Source organism: Thalassophryne amazonica, chromosome 2 (genome assembly GCF_902500255.1).
Source record: "Thalassophryne amazonica chromosome 2, fThaAma1.1, whole genome shotgun sequence".
Classification (NCBI taxonomy): domain Eukaryota; kingdom Metazoa; phylum Chordata; class Actinopteri; order Batrachoidiformes; family Batrachoididae; genus Thalassophryne; species Thalassophryne amazonica.
The window spans coordinates 3,966,766-3,983,305 of record NC_047104.1 but is presented as its reverse complement, the minus strand read 5'-3'; the positions used below and the strand labels follow the sequence as shown (position 1 = coordinate 3,983,305).

At 44.3% G+C, this 16,540-nt stretch overlaps 1 long non-coding RNA gene across 1 annotated transcript; it reads left to right on the top strand.

Moving 5' to 3' along the window:
* The first annotated feature begins 485 nt into the window (after nt 1-485).
* LOC117501680 lies at nt 486-6,509 on the top strand. Its single transcript, XR_004558062.1, has 3 exons — nt 486-497; nt 5,544-5,550; nt 6,412-6,509. It is a non-coding gene; the product is annotated as an uncharacterized LOC117501680 (long non-coding RNA).
* Nucleotides 6,510-16,540: the final 10,031 nt, after the last annotated feature.

Here is a 16,540-nt window from a genome sequence, read left to right as displayed (position 1 = left end):
GCCATGACAATAGGAGGAAACACGCCCGGGATTAATGGTGTCGCATAGGAGGCCCCTGTCTCTGAGGACCAGCTTCATCACCATGGAAACGGGATTCTCTGGGCTCCATCAAAGCGCCACACATCTCACACATTGTGTGATTGGTCATTTCCACCCATTGTTGTCATTTTGTCATGTTCTGTAAACAACAGTCACCAGCTGCGCTTACGTGGGCGTGTTGGCCAAAAGCTCGGGTGCAGCGAGGTGCAGCGCAGGTGTACATTGTCTGTGTAGAGAAATCTTCACACTTTAGACCACTGATCACCACCTGATCTAAAGTCCAGCCCAGTGTGTGTCTTTACTCAGTGAACATAGCACTCAGACACACATTACACAACAGGGTCACGATGCACCTGCAGCGGGCCTGCACACACATCACCATCAGACGACTGTAGCGGTGGATTATTACGACAAAAGAGAGGAGAGATCTATATCTGTCTCTCACGCACACACAAACCGTACTGCTCACACAACACACGGTAAATAACACATTCACGTTCAAACCTGTTGCACCTCACAGACGTGTGCATTTGGTATATCTGTGAGCTTGTGAGCCTGCAAAGTGAAGTAGTGTTTGTGATGAAAAAATACCCAAACGCACAAACAAAAAACCCACTCACATTATATCCTGTAACACAAACAGACATAAATGAAATGAAAACAAACAACAGCAACAAAACTTCAAGTAAACAGATTTTGGTCATGCTCCAAAAGCATTAGAGCCACTCTGGGCCACTCTTTTGTGATTGCCTTCAAGATAGGGCCCTCCGAGTTCATACAGTGGAGTCCCGGTTTTAGAGTGGCTCTCTTTACGACAAATTGGTTCACAAACATATTTTGTGAATAAAAATGCAGCACTTTTTGAACACAGTCTTGATGCACAAACATATGGTTTCTTATGGCAACTGTTTGTTGTGATTTGGTGCTATATAAATAAAATTGATTGAATTGATTATGGGAAAATTGGTTTAACAGATTCTCTTTATTGTTTCTGATACAAAACCTCTCTCTCTCTATCTCTCTCTCTCTCCCCACCTCTGTCTATCTCTCTCTCCCTCTCTCTTTCTTTCTCTCCCTCTCTGACTCCCTCTTTCTCTTTCTCTCTCTCCCACACTGGCTTGCTCTCTCCTTTTCTCTCTCCCTCTCTAGCTCCCTCTCCCCTTTTCTCTCCCTCTCTGGCTCCCTCTCTCCTTCTCTCTCTCCCTGTCTGGCTCCTTCTCCCCTTTTCCCTCTCCCTCTCTGGCTCCTTCTCCCCTTTTCTCTCTCCCTCTCTGGCTCCCTCTCCCCTTTTCTCTCTCCCTCTCTGGCTCCCTCTCCCTTCTCTCTCTCCCTCCCTCTCTCTTACCTCCATTCTACCTTATTTTTTATGCCTCTCTTTCTCCACAGATCAGAAAAAAAGAGATAAAACAGGAATTGCTCAAATGACATTCTGTCACTTTGTCCTTCTGGCCCTGATATTTCAGACGGCTGACGCTGAACACACATTTATTATCTATCGTCCACCTGGTCGTTACTGTGAGTTTCTCTGTGAATTTTCTGACTTAGTGCTTAGCTCAGATAAGATAATTATAGTGGGCAATTTTAACATCCACACAGATGCTGAGAATGACAGCCTCAACACTGCATTTAATCTATTATTAGACTCTATTGGCTTTGCTCAAAAAGTAAATGAGTCCACCCACCACTTTAATCATATCTTAGATCTTGTTCTGACTTATGGTATGGAAATAGAAGACTTAACAGTATTCCCTGAAAACTCCCTTCTGTCTGATCATTTCTTAATAACATTTACATTTACTCTGATGGACTACCCAGCAGTGGGGAATAAGTTTCATTACACTAGAAGTCTTTCAGAAAGCGCTGTAACTAGGTTTAAGGATATGATTCCTTCTTTATGTTCTCTAATGCCATATACCAACACAGTGCAGAGTAGCTACCTAAACTCTGTAAGTGAGATAGAGTATCTCGTCAATAGTTTTACATCCTCATTGATGACAACTTTGGATGCTGTAGCTCCTCTAAAAAAGAGAGCTTTAAATCAGAAGTGCCTGACTCCGTGGTATAACTCACAAACTCGTAGCTTAAATCAGATAACCCATAAGTTGGAGAGGAAATGGCGTCTCACTAACTTAGAAGATCTTCACTTAGCCTGGAAAAGAGTCTGTTGCTCTATAAAAAAGCCCTCCGTAAAGCTAGGACATCTTTCTACTCATCACTAATTGAAGAAAATAAGAACAACCCCAGGTTTCTTTTCAGCACTGTAGCCAGGCTGACAAAGAGTCAGAGCTCTATTGAGCTGAGTATTCCATTAACTTTAACTAGTAATGACTTCATGACTTTCTTTGCTAACAAAATTTTAACTATTAGAGAAAAATTACTCATAACCATCCCAAAGACGTATCGTTATCTTTGGCTGCTTTCAGTGATGCTGGTATTTGGTTAGACTCTTTCTCTCCGATTGTTCTGAGTTATTTTCATTAGTTACTTCATCCAAACCATCAACATGTTTATTAGACCCCATTCCTACCAGGCTGCTCAAGGAATCCCTACCATTATTTAATGCTTCGATCTTAAATATGATCAATCTATCTTTGTTAGTTGGCTATGTACCACAGGCTTTTAAGGTGGCAGTAATTAAACCATTACTTAAAAAGCCATCACTTGACCCAGCTATCTTAGCTAATTATAGGCCATCTCCAACCTTCCTTTTCTCTCAAAAATTCTTGAAAGGGTAGTTGTAAAACAGCTAACTGATCATCTGCAGAGGAATGGTCTATTTGAAGAGTTTCAGTCAGGTTTTAGAATTCATCATAGTACAGAAACAGCATTAGTGAAGGTTACAAATGATCTTCTTATGGCCTCGGACAGTGGACTCATCTCTGTGCTTGTTCTGTTAGACCTCAGTGCTGCTTTTGATACTGTTGACCATAAAATTTTATTACAGAGATTAGAGCATGTCATAGGTATTAAAGGCACTGCGCTGCGGTGGTTTGAATCATATTTGTCTAATAGATTACAATTTGTTCATGTAAATGGGGAATCTTCTTCACAGACTAAAGTTAATTATGGAGTTCCACAAGGTTCTGTACTAGGACCAATTTTATTCACTTTATACATGCTTCCCTTAGGCAGTATTATTAGACGGTATTGCTTAAATTTTCATTGTTACGCAGATGATACCCAGCTTTATCTATCCATGAAGCCAGAGGACACACACCAATTAGCTAAACTGCAGGATTGTCTTACAGACATAAAGACATGGATGACCTCTAATTTCCTGCTTTTAAACTCAGATAAAACTGAAGTTATTGTACTTGGCCCCACAAATCTTAGAAACATGGTGTCTAACCAGATCCTTACTCTGGATGGCATTACCCTGACCTCTAGTAATACTGTGAGAAATCTTGGAGTCATTTTTGATCAGGATATGTCATTCAAAGCGCATATTAAACAAATATGTAGGACTGCTTTTTTGCATTTACACGATATCTCTAAAATCAGAAAGGTCTTGTCTCAGAGTGATGCTGAAAAACTAATTCATGCATTTATTTCCTCTAGGCTGGACTATTGTAATTCATTATTATCAGGTTGTCCTAAAAGTTCCCTAAAAAGCCTTCAGTTAATTCAAAATGCTGCAGCTAGAGTACTGACGGGGACTAGCAGGAGAGAGCATATCTCACCCATATTGGCCTCTCTTCATTGGCTTCCTGTTAATTCTAGAATAGAATTTAAAATTCTTCTTCTTACTTATAAGGTTTTGAATAATCAGGTCCCATCTTATCTTAGGGACCTCGTAGTACCATATCACCCCAATAGAGCGCTTCGCTCTCAGACTGCAGGCTTACTTGTAGTTCCTAGGGTTTGTAAGAGTAGAATGGGAGGCTGAGCCTTCAGCTTTCAGGCTCCTCTCCTGTGGAACCAGCTCCCAATTCAGATCAGGGAGACAGACACCCTCTCTACTTTTAAGATTAGGCTTAAAACTTTCCTTTTTGCTAAAGCTTATAGTTAGGGCTGGATCAGGTGACCCTGAACCATCCCTTAGTTATGCTGCTATAGACGTAGACTGCTGGGGGGTTTCCCATGATACACTGTTTCTTTCTCTTTTTGCTCTGTATGCACCACTCTGCATTTAATCATTAGTGATTGATCTCTGCTCCCCTCCACAGCATGTCTTTTTCCTGGTTCTCTCCCTCAGCCCCAACCAGTCCCAGCAGAAGACTGTCCCTCCCTGAGCCTGGTTCTGCTGGAGGTTTCTTCCTGTTAAAAGGGAGTTTTTCCTTCCCACTGTAGCCAAGTGCTTGCTCACAGGGGGTCGTTTTGACCGTTGGGGTTTTACATAATTATTGTATGGCCTTGCCTTACAATATAAAGCGCCTTGGGGCAACTGTTTGTTGTGATTTGGCGCTATATAAAAAAATTGATTGATTAATTGATTGATTTAGCTTTTAACTACTGACCTTGTGCACTTGATGTATTTGGCTGTGGAAGGACCTTGAAAGGTGAACGATGACCAACCACAGAGAAGAAAGGTGCCGCTCCTTATTAATTGGACCCGAGAGTTTGGAAAGGTCACCAGGTCAACAAAAATCAAGGCTGCTGAGAGACAAAAGAGATAAACGAGCAGTAACTAATTAAAAGAAAAACTCAGATTAGAAGAAAAAAAGAGTCATAGCAATAAAAATGATAAATTACTTTGATTAAAAAATGTAAATGATATATTAGTGGAGCAGAGAACATAATATTTCACTAGGGTCTTTAAAATGAGGTACAAATGCCAAATGTGGCAAAAATGCTTTTTTGAAAAAGCCAGCGGGCCGAGACTGAAAACCCAACTGAGAATCTGCTACTTCAGGTCAAAGATGGAACATCAGATCAACCAGAAGCCGATAAAATACACAACATTAAAACATTGTCTCTGCAAAATACAATCCAGAGTCAGCGAGAACGATTCAACTGCAGCTGACTGATGAGTTTACCCGCGTGAAGCCACGTCCAGCACGTGTGCATCATAACAAACCGTCCTCCACAGAGGACAAACAGAGGACAACAACGACAGGCACAGGAGGGACCACCGGCAACATTTATCAGAAGACATTTAAGGACTCTAAAAGTCTGAGGAGCCAGAAATGAATTCTGCTGCATTTCATGAACTCAGAGATGTATGAAGTTCAACTAACACAAAAAAGAGTAAGACACATTGTGATTAGTGTCCAGTGTTTGGAGACAAAAAGAAAGAATTATCACTATATCTGTCCCTTCTATTGTCTTCTGCTGCCAACTGCTGGGACACAGCATCCTGGACATCAGGCTTCATGTTAAAGCAAAGATCCAACTGGACATTGTGATATTTAACAGAAATCACAAATACGAGCTCGTTACACACACACACACACACACACACACACACACACACACACACACACACACACACACACACACACACACACACACACACACAAAATAATGATGATGGTAGGACAACTGGTTAAAAAATCAGTGATCAGGGTCAAAGTTCAACAATCATAAAGAAAAGTGAGCAACCAGGAATGAACATGGTACCAAACAGTACAAGGTACTAACTACACACCATGAGCAACTCAGGGATTAAGGACCTTGCCCAAGGGCCCTTTGATTTTCTGGTCAGGCTGGGATTTGAACCGAGGATCCTCTGGTCTCAAGCCCAATGCTTAACCACTGGTCCATCACCTCCCTGGTTCTCATGTAGAAAGCAGACCAGTGAGCACAGAAACACATCCCTGTCCTCTGATTGGTGGACTGTGTGTCATGTGACCTGCATTTAATCATTAGTGATCGATCTCTGCTCCCCTCCACAGCATGTCTTTTTCCTGGTTCTCTCCCCTCAGCCCCAACCAGTCCCAGCAGAAGACTGCCCCTCCCTGAGCCTGGTTCTGCTGGAGGTTTCTTCCTGTTAAAAGGGAGTTTTTCCTTCCCACTGTCACCAAGTGCTTGCTCACAGGGGGTCGTTTTGACCGTTGGGGTTTTTACGTAATTATTGTATGGCTTTGCCTTACAATATAAAGCGCCTTGGGGCAACTGTTTGTTGTGATTTGGCGCTATATAAATAAAATTGATTTGATTTGATTTGATGTGACCTAAGCTGACGTCATGTATTGTGGATTTTTGTCCCAAAGTTTTCTCTCAGCTGAATTACCATTTCATAAAAATTCATCCATGACATGAACAAGCTAAATCCAGTAAACCGATGAGAAGCTTACGCAGTGTTGGTGGGGACGTCTTTAACGTCTTGAGAAGTGCTGTCCACATGAAGAGCTGGACAAGTTCCACGTAGTTTCCTTTCCGCTAAGATCACTGGTGTTTAGTCAACTGCAGACTGAACATATTCTGGAGAAGGTCAGTGTGATGTCACCTGTAGGTTTTCTATAGAGACCTGGACCAGGCGATATGAAGCCCGTGTCTGGGCGTTGCCGTGTTGACACCGGCGGCCGCGCTGATTCTGGCTACATGACAGGACACTTCAAACTACAAATATGTTTTAAAATATTCTCAACAGTCTTTGTAATCATGACCGATTCCCTTCAAATAGTTTCATATAATTTAGAACAAAAACAGGAGAATGTGTTTTTGTGATGAAAGAAGCCTTAACACACCCTCTCTTTGAGTCTAGCTAACAGGTAAACCTGGTTTCAGGTGTTGATTAAATCATATTTTTGGGGACTGTGTGGTGGTTCTCCAAACACTTTATCTTTTTGTGGCCATTAAAAATTTATGAGCCGCTTATTTTCTCAGTAATCATGCAATAAGGAGGCTAAATGGATCAGGCTACCAACAGCTGCTAAAAGTGCTAATGCCATTAGCGTATGACATTAACTCGGCCTAGAGTTTCACTCAATGCAAATGTTGCAGCAGACACATCTTACCTGACCTGTTCGGACGTGTGACCACAACAACAAGAGACATCATTCCATATTCCAACCAGCTACAGTCACAGTGAGAGGTGGAGACGCTGTCACTCAAAGTGACCACGCCCCCAAATTGACAGAACTTTATGGCTTAAAATGTCTTAAACTAAGGGCCTGGTCACCCGGTCACACAGCTATCACTGAACGAAGGAAAACAGTCACAAAGTCACAAATCGTCGAGAAAAAGTGGACGAATGAGCCGGCACTTCTCCCATCACCGAAAAGCCTGTAAGTCCAGAGAGCATAAAAGAACGAAACAAAACCGAAACTAACAAAACAAAAATGAAGCGAACGCCGACCTTCACGGTTTAAACAAAATCAAAACAAAACATTCATGATGATGTGACGTGACAGCAGGTATCAGACCGAGCACCAGCCTGTGATCATTTCTGCAGCCAGCCTGCACTCTCCACAGGTTTGTCTTCACAACACCAACGTGTGCGTGTGAGCACAGCCGCCACTGGAACAGCAGTTGATAAAATGTTCTTGCCGCTATTGTTTTTGTATGAAAACGTTGCTTTTTGTCCCACACATGGACGAGTCCTGTTCAGCTCGTCAGATCTTTAGTCACTGATCTGTTCAGATATCATCAATGTTCATGCAAGATGTTGGACTTGGGAGGTTGGATGAAGTTGGATGACAACCAAATGGAACACTGACGGTACAGGAAGTATGCAAACAATAAGGAACCGTCAAGATAGAAAGCAAAACAGAATAGAGACGAATTGAGGTTGTCTTCGGGATTTGTTCACATTTTTCAACACTGAAAATTCTGATGAAGCGCCAGCTACAGAAACGAAGCTGGATGATGGTTAAATGATGTCAACATAAGTCCAGATTTCTTGTTTCATTTTGGCTTTGGTGTCCTTCGTGTGACCGGGGTTTAAAAAAGAAAAAAAATCACCCACTGTCAAGTTGTCATGGAGGCGGAAACTGTCTATAGAGACCAGGCTGTAAACACGTTTATTTCTGCAGTATACGAGTACTTGGATGTTTGACCAGAACTCCTATAGGAACAGGAATACTTGCGTGAGCCGAAAGAAATATTCTTACCATGAAGAGAATAATATAGATATATGTATGGGTGAAAAGTCGTCTTACATTCAGGCCAAAATGGTACCTCTTATATTTAGTTTGTCTAATTACTTATGGCCTCTGAAACTGGAAGGACAATGTGTCCACTGGCTGTTATTTGTATCGTAATAGCAGTGATCGTGTTACCTGGACTGACCTGTCATGGATTCCTCACATGTTTTATTTCTGATTTCTTGTCTTTGTTCTTTGGTAGAATGGTCCAAGCAGTGGTTCACCCCTCTGAGTCTGGTCTGTTTTTCTCACCACTGTTGCCTGTGTTCTTGCTCGGGGGGTTGGTGAGGTCCAACCCCACTGAAATACCTTGAGGTAGCGTTGTTGTGATTTGGTGATGTATGAATAAACTGAATCAACCTGAACCATTGAGACCGTGCATGCTGTAGATCATCAAGGTCAGGCCCAAAATACCAAATGTGTGTGTACGTGCCAGCAGGTCAGCGCCCCGGAATGGAAATTAATATCAGTGGAAAAACAGGCTTGAAAACAGGGTACGTAAATGCCAGAAAAACACTCATGACCCAGAATGCACTGGGCCTGGCAGGCAGAAAGCAGATGGTCTCGCTGGCTTTAGCAGGTAGCAGGGACCCGGCGGAGGCACCGCTTGTTGTTTTTGATGAGCTATGCACATAAGAAACCAGAACATCTGGTCTGACCAGGTGGCTTCTCCGTTTGTCCAAGACCTCATTCAGACGTCTTCCACCGCCGCTGAATGATGCATGCTCCTCACAGCGGGCTGAGGTGTGGCGCCGTCCTCCACTGGGCCGCCGCCCTTCCTCCGTACCCCGTGGCTTTGATTAACACCCACCCTACCTTCTCACAAACACCTCATTAATATGCAGCAGGCTAATAAGTCCCGGCTCACAGCAACCGATTCTTCAATTGTCTGCATTTCATCAAGATTAAGTAACACCTCCAGAGGGTTATAATGGAAAGCTGTAAAAAGCGGGGGGGGGGTTCACCATCACGCCGCTGCGTTATCTTAATCATTAGGCACTTCAGTAGCTTAATTAACAACCTGACAAGAGCTGGGGAGAGAATTGGAGCTGATTGGCTGTCAGAGGTGTTGAGTGAGTACGAATGTTAAATCAGAGAGAGTGCCGGCGATTCTTTTCAAAAACCAACTCAGCACCATCCATTAGGCGGTTTTAATTAAGCCTAATTAGAGATGTGATTACAGTGATGAGGTTGATAACCACTATTAAATCATTCATCCATAAATGTTGTGTTAAAGTCGACGAGGGGAAAAAATGAAGGAGGAGAAGTTAGGAAGATTTAAGGACTGGGACCCAGAGGGCGGCGTGCACAGGCACGTGCACACACACACACACACTATTTACCTATTGTTTTAATATGTGTCAGTATAATATATCAGGGGCTGGATATGCTGCGACTACCGATAACAATAAATAAGAATGAAATCTCCAGTCTGCCTGTCGGAGGAGACAACCAGCCACGATATCTGTTGATGTAAGTCTTCATGTGAGAGCAGAAGCCAATTCTGGAGCCACATTTCCTGCAGATGTTGCAGGGAAAGACATCTCCAAAAGATGTGCCCTACTTTTGCCACTTTCTCCTCAACAAACGTCTCTTCTGCTTGAAAGCTTCTCAATAATTAGAATGGTAAACGGACTGCATTTATGTAGCACTTTTCCATCTGCATCAGACGCCCAAAGTGCTTTACAATAATGCCTCACATTCACCCCGATGTCAGGGTGCTGCCATGCAAGGTGCCCACTACACACCGGGAGCAACTAGGGGATTAAAGACCTTGCTCAAGGGCCCTTAGTGATTTTCCAGTCTGGCTGGGATTTGAACTGAGGGTCCTCTGGTCTCAAGACCAACGCTTAACCACTAGGCCATCACCTCACCTATGATCATCATCATCATCATAATGATGATGATGATTATTTTCATTGGCAGGGGTGGTGGCGAGGGCTTAGTGCACTTGGTTTCACTGCAGAAGGTTGCTGGTTCAAACCCCACCCCTGCTACATTTCTCCATGTAACACGGAGTTGCGTCAGGAAGGGCATCCGGTGTAAAACTTTTTGCGGATGCTCCTTTTATACCCAATCATGACACTCACCTGTTTCCAATTAACCTGTTCACCTGTGGAATGTTCCAAACAGGTGTTCTTAGAGCATTCATCAACTTTCCCAGTCATTTGTCCCAACGTTTTTCAAACATGTTGCAGGCATTCATTTCAAGATGAGCAAATATTTGCACAAAAAACAATAAAGTTTATCATTTTGAACATTAAATATCTTGTCTTTGTGGTGTATTCAATTGAATATAGGTTGAAGAGGATTTGAAAACAAACAATTACACAAAAACCTTACAGAGGATGAACACAGCAGCGCAAAGACAACATAATGAAGAACAGGTTCTTATCCTCTGCTGTAGCTCCAGGAAGTGTTCAACATTTGACATTTCCTGTTTTACTGTGGACTCAAAATTTGGCACTTCCTGTTTGGGACTCCCTGTACCATGAGCGAGCTCGCGCCACTTGTGTGGCGCTTCTCTCGTATTATTATTAGACAATCTGGGAAATATGTTAATCTGTGGTGAAAGCAGAATTAAAGAAATATGAATTTTACTCCCAAATATGACATTAGTGGTTAGGCAGAGGAACGCAATGGAAGGTAGAGAGAAGCAGGGTTCTTTTTGGGGTTTTTTTGTGGCACAGGGGAAAACAGCACAGGTAATATTTCTGGTGACAGGATGATCATGACACAAGGGGTGATGGATACGTTTTGAGCCTGACCCCCCCAAAAAGTGACATTTCTGAACATTGCACCCAGTGAGTCAAAATTTCACACAATCTGGAGAAATGTTGGTTTCTCAGAATCAAAAATGGAGAACCATGCCCTACTTTTTCTGGGTCAGGCTCCAAACGTCTCATTCAACCCTTGTACTAGTAGGTCAGACACACAGGTGAGCGGTCCAATAGGTTTGTGAGGGAGCAGCAGGGGTGTTATCCAAAATCCAAGCAGTAGCTCAGTGCAGCGAGCACCATCATATCAGGCGAACAAATCCAAAGACGGCAGACAGAACTCAGGGACATCCGAACATCAGCTACCAGAAGCTGTTGTGTGGGCCGCTGAAGAGGAGGTACTGCTGGCCCACCACCACTAGAGGGCGCCCTGCCTGGAGTGCGGGCTCCAGGCACCGGAGGGCGCTGCCACCTTACGGGAGCAGCCAGGATGACAGCTGTCATCTATCACTGGAGACAGCTGATCCCAATCACTGAGGAGGTATATCAGCAGGACGGCATCTCCACCTCATTTGCCGAGATATCGCTCTACCAAGGAGGTAACGAACTCAGCCAGCCCTTCATCATTTGTGAAAGGAACGTATTTGATAAGTATCCTAGTTACTAGACAGTGTTGTTTTCTGATTAGAGGTGGAGGTGGTGTTTTCCACCCCACGTGTTGTTGGGTGCAGCCGCACCCACGTCTGACTGTGTCTGTTCCTCGCCAGCAGTACCGGATCCGACGAGCGGAGGCAGAGACCACCTGGGAGTTCGGGACTTGGCGGTTCCAGTATTCCCGGGGTTCGGTGGCAGAGGAAATCGGGTGGTTCCGGTTCGTCTTGGACAGACGTCTCCTATCGTCGAGCCTGCCCACACGACACCGTTGGAATTTAACTTGAGACCGAAATTGTGATTTGTTGTATTTGTTGTGCGTGTTCACAACAGTAAAGCCTTGTTATTTGACTTTCTTCATTGTCCGTTCATTTGCGCCCCCTGTTGTGGGTCCGTGTACTGACACTTTCCCAACAGAAGCACTGGAAATCAGAACGTGAGAAAGCAGGAGGGAACCTAGACAACCTGGCAAGGAATGGTTATAAAAGCAACCAAACAATTCTACACACGAGTCTAACATGGGAGGGAACCGACCACAGAGAATAATAATAACAACAACAATAATAATAATAATAATAATAATAATACGTGGCAAATAAAACCAGAGACAAAATAACACAGAGATCAGAGCGAAATGTCAAAACGTCAGCCATGACAATGGTGTGATCGAGGAGGATCACTTCAATCTTTGTGAGGCCGAGACACTAAAAGTGAAGAAGAGAAGAAGAGATGAGGGATGAGGAGGCAGTGGTTGGCAGGATGCCACCAATCAGCTGGATGTGCTGGACTGCAGGAATCCTCCGGCGTCCTGACTCATGTTGACGGGTGTTCAGGGTGAATTATTTGCACTGCGGGAACCACAGTGTGCACACGACACACAAACCGCTCATCCCATAACCTCACTCTAATATAAATCCACCGTGTTTACTGCTGTGGTCAGCAGGGGAAAATGAGATTGGACGTTTTCCCTCCTCGTTCACGCCTCCTTTTCTACCCTCTGCTGACTGGGTCATTTTTAAATGTCTTGTAAATTTGTCAGCCATATTAAGTGGTCATTAAAGGCCACAGAGCTGGCGGAGGAAGGGGAAAGTCTGCTCTCAGTATCCGTCCACTTTAATGCTTCCTGAGCACTGCAGCACCGGGGTGTCGCCGCTATGATGTGGCAGGGAATCGAAGTGCTGGAACCTGGTTCGGTCAGAGAGCAACAACCTGCTGACATGTGATCTACACTGGTCTATCACAGGCCAACGGCCCCCGTCCAACCCAGGGTCAAGCACATAAGTGGTCAGAGTCATTCTTATATTCTAAATCCATCATTAAAGGAGTCGTACGTTTCAATTTATCACTGAATCAACAAAAAATATATCATGTTGAAATCAAGTCACTACAAAGTACATTTACTTCTGGGATATGTCTCAAAACTACAGTTATTTTATTGCTGGTAAAATATTTCTTTTTGGGTGGGATTTGATGACAAAGCGAGTTTGCTCCATGGGTTTTTACAGACAGCCTGAAGGAGGAAGAACATGTGGAAGGTTCAAAGTTCATGCTGAATTTGATGAAAACTGGTAACTCAGAATTTCTGACTGAGAACGAGGAAAAATACACATCTACAGAATAATGAGGCTTCGATAAACCGCGAGCCTCCTCATGGACTCGTTTTGACAAATTAAAAATGTTGTAACTAATGTTAGCGCTGTCTTTCCTGTCCAGCAGATATCCAGCAAAACTTTTAACAGTTAAGAGTTTTTTGTTGTCATGTAAAACAGACAGTTATACCACACAATGAAATTCTCTTATTACTCTGTTCATTTTCCCTAGAAAATTTACATGTAGAAAGTTCACATCACATAATTCCAAAAAAACACATTAATATGTATACAGTTGTATGTAAACGTTTGTGCACCCCTGATGATTTTCATGATTTTCCTTTATAAATCATTGGTTGTTTGGATCAGTTAATTATTCAGTTAAATATATCATATAGCAGACAAAATCCTTAAAAAGTCCTTAAAAAGTCCTTAAACAAAATTAGGCAGGTGCATAAATTTGGGCACCCCAACAGAAAAAATACATCAATATTTAGTAGATCCTCCTTTTGCAGAAGTAACAGACTCTAAACGCTTCCTATAGCTTCCAATGAGAGTCCGGATTCTGGTTGAAGGTATTTTGGACCATTCTTCTTTACAAAACATCTCAGGTTTGTTGGTTTCCGAGCATAGACAGCCCGCTTAAAATCACACCACAGATTTTCAATAATATTCAGGTCTGGGGATTGAGATGGCCATTCCAGAATGTTCTACTTGTTCCTCTGCATGAATGCCTTAGTAGATTTTGAGCAGTGTTTAGGGTTGTTGTCTTGTTGAAAGATCCAGCCTGGGCACAACTTCAACTTTGTCACTGATTCATGAACATTGTTCTCAAGAATCTGCTGATATTGACTGGAATCCATGTGAGCCTCAAGATTCCCAGTACCTGCACTGGCCACACAGCCCACAGCATGATGGAGCCACCTCCAAATTTTACTGGAGGTAGCAAGTGCTTTTCTTGGAATGCTGTGTTCTTTTTCAGCCATGCATACCGGCCCTTGTTATGTCCAAATAGCTCAATTTTAGTTTCATCAGTCCACAGCACCTTATTCCTAAATGCAGCTGGCTTGTCCAAATGTGCTTTAACATACCTCAAGCGACTCTGTTTGTGGCGTATACACAGAAAAGGCTTCATCTGCATTACAGCATCATACAGCATCTCCTTGTGCAAAGTGCGCTGTATAGTTGAATGATGCACAGAGACACTATCTGCAGCAAGATCATGTTGTAGTTCTTTGGAGGAGGTCTGTGGGTTGACTATGACTGTTCTCACCATCCTTCGCTTCAGTTTATCTGAGATTTTTCTTGGCCTGCCACTTCGAGCCTTAACTAGTACTGTGCCTGTGGTCTTCCATTTCCTCACTATGTTCCTCACAGTGGAAACTGACAGCTGAAATCTTTTCCCGCAGGTTGACCCCGGCTGAGCGAAACTATGACGTGGGCAATCGAGAACTCTTTGCGGTGAAAGAGGCTCTTGAGGAGTGGAGACACCTGTTGGGGGGGCTGCGGTTCCATTCACGGTTTTCACGGACCATCGGAACCTGGAGTACATCCGGACCGCCAAGCGTTTGAACCCCAGGCAAGCCCGCTGGTCACTGTTCTTCGGGCGTTTTGCCTTCCAAATTACCTACCGCCCCGGGACCAAGAACCAAAGACCTGACGCCTTGTCCTGGGTTCACAAAGAGGAAATCAAAGCTGAGCTGTCAGATCCCACGGAAACCATCATCCCCGAGTCCACTGTCATGGCCACCCTCACCTGGGACGTGGAGAAGACCGTCCGGGAGGCCCTGGCATGGAGCCCAGACCCGGGAACTGGCCCAAAGGACAAGTTATACGTCCCACCAGAAGCCAGAGCTGCGGTCTTGGACTTCTGTCACTGTTCCAAGCTCTCCTGTCACCCAGGGGTGCGAAGGACCATGGCAGTGGTCCGGCAGCGCTTCTGGTGGGTGTCTATGGAAGCCGACGTCCGGGAGTACGTCCAGGCCTGCACCACCTGCGCCAGGGGAAAAGCTGACCACCAACGGGCACAGGGACTCCTCCAGCCATTACCTGTGCCTCACCGCCCCTGGTCCCACATCAGCCTGGACTTCGTCACGGGCCTCCCGCCGTCCCAGGGCATGACCACCATCTTCACGATAGTGGACCGGTTCTCCAAGGCGGCTCACTTCGTGGCCCTCCCGAAGCTCCCAACAGCCCAGGAGACAGCAGACCTCCTGGTCCACCATGTCGTATGTCTGCATGGGATTCCATCCAACGTGGTCACCGACCATGGTCCCCAGTTCTCCTCGCAAGTCTGGAGGAGTTTCTGTAGGGAAGGTGTGAACCCTCTCCACACGCTCGCCATTGATGAATGGGGGTCGATGCTGTGCTCCTTGTAGTCAATGATGATTTTCTTGGTGTTCAGTGTGAGGTTATTCTCTGAACACCAGGCTGCCAGCTTCAGGACCTCCTCTCTATAAGCTGTCTCATCACCCTTAGAGATGAGTCCGACCACAGTGGTGTCATCAGCAAACTTGACAACCAGGTTGTTTTGGTGGGCCGAACTGCAGTCATAGGTGTAGAGGCAGTATAGGAGGGGGCTCAGCACACAGCCCTGTGGCGAGCCGATGCTCAGTGTGCGGGTGGAGAAGTCTCACAGTGTGGGGCCGGTTGGTCAGAAAGTCCTTGATCCAGGAACATATGAGAGGGAGGAGGCCGAGAATGGCCAGTTTTGTAGTGAGAATGTCCGGGATTATTGTATTGAAGGCTGAACTGTAATCCACAAAGAGCATCCGAACGTAACTCTGCTGCTGCTCCAGGTGGCTCAGCGCAGAGTGGAGAGCTACGGCGATGGCATCCTCCGTGGATCTGTTCGCACAGTATGTGAACTGGTGAGGGTCAAAGTCTGGAGGAAGATAGACCTTGATGTGCTGGAGAACTAGTCTCTCGAAGCACTTCAAGACTACCGGAGTAAGGGTATGTATTTGTCGTTCTAAATATTATTAAGGTGTTTTTACTCATTTTTTGTCTCCCCACAATGTTATTCTTTTTTCCTACAGCATCTGTTATGACATCTTATTATGCAAATACTATGCAAATTAGAAGATGACATCATTTAGCGACTTTTAGGACAGCCAGTAGCTACTTTTCTTCCTGAGGAGTTGGCGACACTGGACATTCCACATGTACATTCAGGGCGGCAGTAAAATGATCATCCTGTGACACAGACAGCAGAGTCCAAAATCCGACAGACTCACAAAACTAAGAGTTTTGGGGTGAAGTGTGTTGTTTTATGTAAATCCGAGCCATCAGTTTCCAATGAAAGTTCAGAAGCTTCGTTATCGGATGTAGGAAGTGTTCACTTCACTCTATCACCCATCAGGATGTTTCTGCTTTTCCTAAAATGTACTTCACACACTGAGAAATGCAAAGTAAGACTTTTGTGGAAATGCACCTGTGAACTCGCCAAGCAAGAGGAATAATTAGCAATAAAATACATCAGTGACCACTAATTATAGATGCATACTCATGAATACTT